Source organism: Myotis davidii, unplaced genomic scaffold (genome assembly GCF_000327345.1).
Source record: "Myotis davidii unplaced genomic scaffold, ASM32734v1 scaffold1, whole genome shotgun sequence".
Classification (NCBI taxonomy): Eukaryota; Metazoa; Chordata; class Mammalia; order Chiroptera; family Vespertilionidae; genus Myotis; species Myotis davidii.
The window spans coordinates 4762091-4767894 of record NW_006294681.1 but is presented as its reverse complement, the minus strand read 5'-3'; the positions used below and the strand labels follow the sequence as shown (position 1 = coordinate 4767894).

General features: G+C 38.9%; 1 protein-coding gene across 2 annotated transcripts in view; it reads left to right on the top strand.

Moving 5' to 3' along the window:
• The window catches only part of FAM110B (family with sequence similarity 110 member B), a 101746-nt gene that overhangs the window by 26478 nt on the left and 69464 nt on the right, over positions 1-5804 (top strand). The window contains exon 1 of one of the 2 annotated variants that reach the window (XM_015567430.1): positions 3947-4069. The exons of the other annotated variant lie outside the window; for it this stretch is intronic. The gene's annotated coding sequence lies outside the window, so the exon portion shown is untranslated. Of the gene's footprint in view, positions 1-3946; positions 4070-5804 lie in introns of those variants that run through there. 2 annotated transcript variants of the gene reach the window in all.

Below are 5804 nucleotides of genomic sequence, written 5' to 3'. Positions count from 1 at the left end.
TTTCCTATACACTGGGAAATTAGACTGTAGTTTACTTTCCTAAGCAATAAAGCTGGAGGCCCTGCCCTTTTAATTGTTCTTATTTTTTCTACTGCGTGAATCGAGCTTGAGGACCCAAGTTCTCCAAAACACACTGTTGTACATGGAGAGTTCCTCATTTCTGATCCTCCCACTCCCTCCTCACTCACCCGTTACACGCCCGGGGAAGACTCTGCAGCTCAGTGACAGTAGTGCGGCTCCATGGTTCCAAGGCATGTTGGGGGTGACTGCAGGTGTGCCCCTGATTCCTCCCCGCACTGGCTGGTGCCTCCAGGAGGGTATGACCTTTCAGTCCATTTCCTCCTCTGTAAAGTGGTGATAATAGTATCTGCATCATGGGAAGCTGCGAGGATTAAATGATGAATGTGTTTTAGTGTGGGACCAGGCACATGGAAAGTATTCAGTAAAGGTTAGTGGTTCTAGGCCATAGCTGAGCGAAAGACTGACCTCATTCTTAGACTGTTTTGTTTTGAGTTGTCCTAGGTCAGTGGTTCTCAACCTTCCTAATGCTGCGACCCTTTAATACAGTTCCTCATGTTGTGGTGATCCCCAACCATAAAATTATTTTCGTTGCTACTTCATAACTGTAATTTTGCTACTGTTACGAATCGTGATGTAAATATCTGATATGCAGGACGTATTTAGGCAACCCCTGTGAAAGGGTCGTTCGACCCCCAAAGGGGTCGCGACCCACAGGTATTGTACCGCTGTCTTAGGTGGTGTCAATGGGAACAGTTTGCTGCATGGGGACAGGAATTTTATCGCTGATATGTTCTAGAACCATCTGTATGTGGCCGTGTACAGTCAGACCCCCCTGATTAGCTGCAGGGGGGCAGCTCCCACCTGCTTCCCACTTTGAGACTATGAAATAGCTGTTGATACAAGTATTTCATTTAAGAAACTGAGTCTTAATGAAATTAAGTAATTTATTCTAAATTCATATTAACTAATAAGGAATAAAACAGATATTCAACCCCCAGACCAATCGTAATGCCTTTTTAATTCAATATTCTCATTAGCATCTGGGTTTTTTAATTGGTTTGGGTTTTTAAAATTTTTTTGAAAAAATTTTTTTTCAACTAAAATGGACTTTCAATAGTATTTTACATTAGTTTTGAGTGTTCAGTATAGTGGTTAGACATTTATGTAATTTATGAAGTGATTTCTCCCAATAAGTCTCGTACCCATCTGGCACCATACATACGTATTACAATACTAGAGGCCCGATGCACAAAATTCATGCAAGAGTAGGCCTTCCTTCCCCCGGCTGCCGGCACGGCTCCCCTCCAGCACCTGGCACCCCGGAACCAGGCTTCCCTCCCTCCGGCCGCCAGGCACCTGGGATCGGGGCTTCCCTCGCAGCCCCAGCTTCATCCGGAAGGTCATCCAGAAGGACGTCCAGTCTAATTAGCATATTACGCTTTTATTATTGTAGATTATTCATTATAGTCCCTATGCTGTACTTTACAGACCCATGACTGTTCTGTAACTGCCAATTTGTATTTCTTAATCCCTTCACCTTTCTCACCCTGCCCCCAAGCCCCCTCCCCTCTGGCAACTATTCCTTTGTTCTATATCTATGGGTCTGTTTCTGTTTTGTTTGTTCATTTATTTTGTTCTTTAAACTCTACAAATATTGAAATCATAGGGTATTTGTGTGTTCATTTTTAAGAGTGATATAGAAGCCACTTAGAAAACAATGGCAAGTTGTGTAGTATGTTTAAATAAAATATGTATTCATTTCTTCCAGAAAACTCCTTTATTATAAACATGAGACAAATAAAAGAAAAATAGGTTAGGTGAAAGCTAAAAAGACAAAAATAACTAAAGAAAAGGTGCTTTAAGTAGGTGTTACCAATGGTTAACTGTTTGAAATAAGCTTTCCAAGGACTTACAAATAGAAAAAATATTCTTAGTTCCTGTTAAAATATTCTGAATAAAAAGGCACACAATCCAATTTTCAAATAAGTAAACTACAACTGTAAATTCATGTAGAATTACATCATCATTTTTTCTTTCTATGTACATAACATACTACATATAAGAGCTCGAAAGGTTCAGAAGAATTTAAAATAAAAATAATTATATTAGGATATCAACTTAGTAATAAAATCATTTTAAAGACTTATAGTAAGACTATATTTATAATGTTATTTTTTAAATAATATGGGGTGGTTTTTTTAGGTAAAATCTGCAGATCTTATGCATACACTTTAATAAGTTCTACCAAATACAGGGTGTCCCAAAAAACATGTATACACTCTTTAACAGCTGATAACTCAATTGGTGTTTCTTTCTTTTCAACCAGATTAAGCTTTGAACAAAGGAAATTCACTCTAAAATGCTACTGAAAGTTTGAAAACGCAGTTGAAATACAAACACTGCCTTTATAATTATTCAAAGAGTGCATGCTTTTTGGGGGTACCCTATATGTGCACTCACATAACCACGTCTTAAGGATATAAAGCATTCCCTCACTCCAGCAAATTCTCTTTTGCCACTTTCTAGCCACTTCCCCCTTTTACACTGTAGAAGAAACCATTGTTCTGATATTTACCACCATAAAGCAGTTTTATCTGTTTTTAACTTTGCCTCAGTGGACTGTACAGTCGTAAATATGCTTCGTGCTGTTCCCTTTCATTTAGTATCATGTCGTTGAGATTCATCCTTAGTCTCAGTAGCTCCTTCCTATTGCTAGTAGTAGCCCATGTGTGCCTACACCTCAGTTTGTTTATCTGTTCTTCTGTGAATGAATGTTTGGCTTGTTTCCAGGTGGGCAGTTGGGATAAAGTCACTATAAACATTGTTGAACAAGCCTTTGGGGGGACATATGTTTTCCTTTACCTTGGGTGGAATTGCTGGGTCATGGGTAAATGTTTGACTGACTTCAGACTTTCCCACTAGTGGTGTGTGAGAATTCCAGTTGTTCTACAGCCTTGCCAACATTTGGTATTGTCTTTTTATTTTTAGTGATTTGAGTGACTATGAAATAGTGTTGTCTTGTGGTTTAAATTAGTATTTCCTCATGACTAAGGGCATTAAGTGCCTTTTCTATGCTTATAGGTCTTTTGTATATATTCTTTTGCGAAGGGTCCACATTTTTGCCCTTTTTAGAATAGATTGTTCATCTTTTTTATATTGATTTCTAGTTCTTTATTTTTCTGGATAAAAGACCTTTTTCCGGATATATGTATTGGATATAGTTTCTTTCGTTGAGTCTTAAAGTGTCATTTGCTGAGCAGAAGTTTTAAATATTTTTAGAGGAAAGTTTGCCATTTTTTTTCCTTTACGGTTAGTCTTTTTTCTGATTCTCAGAAATTTATACCTACTGCAAGGTTGCAAAAATTCTCCTTTGTGGTTTTCTAGCTTTATAGTTTAAGGTTTTACCGTTTAGGTCTCTGACCTGCCTCAGGTTGATATATTTGGTGTGAAATAGTGGTCACGGTTTACTGTTTTTTCAAATGGATATCCAGTTGTCCCATCATTATTTGTTGAAAATACTTTTCATTCTCCATTGAATTGAGTCCCTTTGTCAAAAATTAGTTATGTATTTGTGAACTCTCTCTTCTGCTTTGCTGATCTGCTTATTCTTATTCACACCACTGTGTTGGAATTTCATTGTCTTCATGACAGAGCCTCCATCCTTGTCTGCGTGGGGGACACTCCCTTCCCACTGGGAACACAGAGGGGCCACCCTCCAGGTCCCCCGCAGTGGCTCGCATTTCCACGGAGCGTGAAACATCGCTAATACACGTCTCTGACGTGGAATTTTGCAAGTGAAATGTGTCTTGCATTTGGGTGACTTCAGTATGTTCAGATTTTAAAAGTTTGATGTAACTCATGTCATTTCACTCCAATTTAGGTCCAGGAGTAGTGCTGAAAAGAACTCTGTCATTTCACTGTAATTTAAGTCCAGGAATAATGCCGAAGAGAAAATGTCATTTCACCGCAATTTAGGTCCAGGAATGATGCTGAAAAGAAGTATGTATGAAGGCATTATTGAGCACAGACTAAGAGCAGCCCCAAACTAGTAAGTCAAAAAGGATAAGTTAACTGAAATTCTGGTTAATTTCACACAACAGAGACCGACCAATGTTTAATAGAAATGCTTTAGGATTGCTTTTTCTTGGCCGCCAGTTGAGTTTTTGTTTCCCCTGCAAAATACATTCTCCCAAATGGTAACACAACACACGGCATATTTGGGGAGAACAGAAATTAACTTATTTTGGAAAAAGAGACAAAGAAAAAATTCTATCCATTGCTGAAAATAAGGAAATTTTTAGAAAAGTAGTAATTACATGTCAAGAAAAATTTTCCTTCCCTGTCCTTCCTCCCTTGGCCTGTCCCTTTGAGGCAGGAGGCTTGTGCCCATCTATGCCGGGCCCTGGCTCTCTCATCTGGAGCATCTCAGGGAGTTGGAGGGCTAATTCTCATCAACTTGACCACCTGTCACTACCAGGGGAGAGCAAGGCCTGTATGATTTTCTACTTACTTCACCCAGAGAAGCCAGGATCCACTCCTATGCATCAATGAGCTGTGCCCATTATAGACAAAATAAAATTAACTAATACTTCCTCCTCCTCCAGCACCCCACCCCATTCTCAGGATAAGGGAACACCAGGTACCATCTTTTTAAAGCCTGACACTGACTCATATCCCCTATCCAAATTGTGTTGTTGTTCTTAAACAAGAACAAAAACAAATGTGAAAATGGTGTTTACCCTTGGTTGGAAGATGATTGAAACTGTAAAAGCTTCTTTAGTCTATAAAATGGGCAAATGCCACCAAGAAATCAGGTGGGCAGTTTCTCTTGCTGCCCTCTGGACCCCTGTAGCCCTTTGCCACTAACCTGTCAGGTACCTTATGCTATTTATTCCCCTTAGAGAACATTCCTGCAATATTAATTTAAAAGCCTTCTATAGTATAATCTAGTGCACAAACCGCTCGTGTAAGCTTGACTCAGACTCTATGATAAAAAGCATTCATCATGTGCCATTCCATGTAAGAGGAATTTCAGCTCTCCTCTTCATCAGAAGACCTGCCTGCAGTGGAATTAAAATAGCTTCTCCCTGAATGGGAGCATTGACTTGGCAAAGATATGAGCAGTCATTCAGGAGGAATGTAATCGAACACTTGAAATTTAAATTCCTTTGTAATCTGACTTTGAAAATAAAGTAAAAGAGAAACCCAAGAAAGTTTCCTTTAAGGTGAACTCCTGTCCTTCCGATCACTTCCACTTTCAAGGCTAATAACATACCCACGATAAAAGTAGTATGTAATGAACCCTATCTTTGCCATGAGCTTACTCCCCCCGAAACTCTGATACTTACTGCTTAGAAAAGGTGCCCTACATAGAGAGAGACCCATCTCTGCAAAAACGTCTTTCAAACATCAGATTTACAAACTGGGCCAGTCGTGTTTGGAGGAATAGCTTTTTCCTTTATTGTGTCTATAAAGCATAAATTGTTAAGCCAAGAAACTACCTTAAATAAGTGACACAGATTTTCTTCTTTATTTAGAAACTATTCAGATTTACAAAGAATTCTTTCCCTTCAAATAGCTTCTTTCTCGTTCTTGAAGGACACAATCTTTTTTCTATTAAAGTCGGTGAGTGGTAAATGTTTCCAGGAGGATAACACTTGTTAAACAAAAAAAGGTCCCATAATTGTCGCCACTGCCTTAAGTGGGGTTACATAATGAAAAAATATTTCTTTGTTGTAAAAGAAAACAGGGAAAAGGACCCCTCTCTCTCTCTCTCTCTCTCT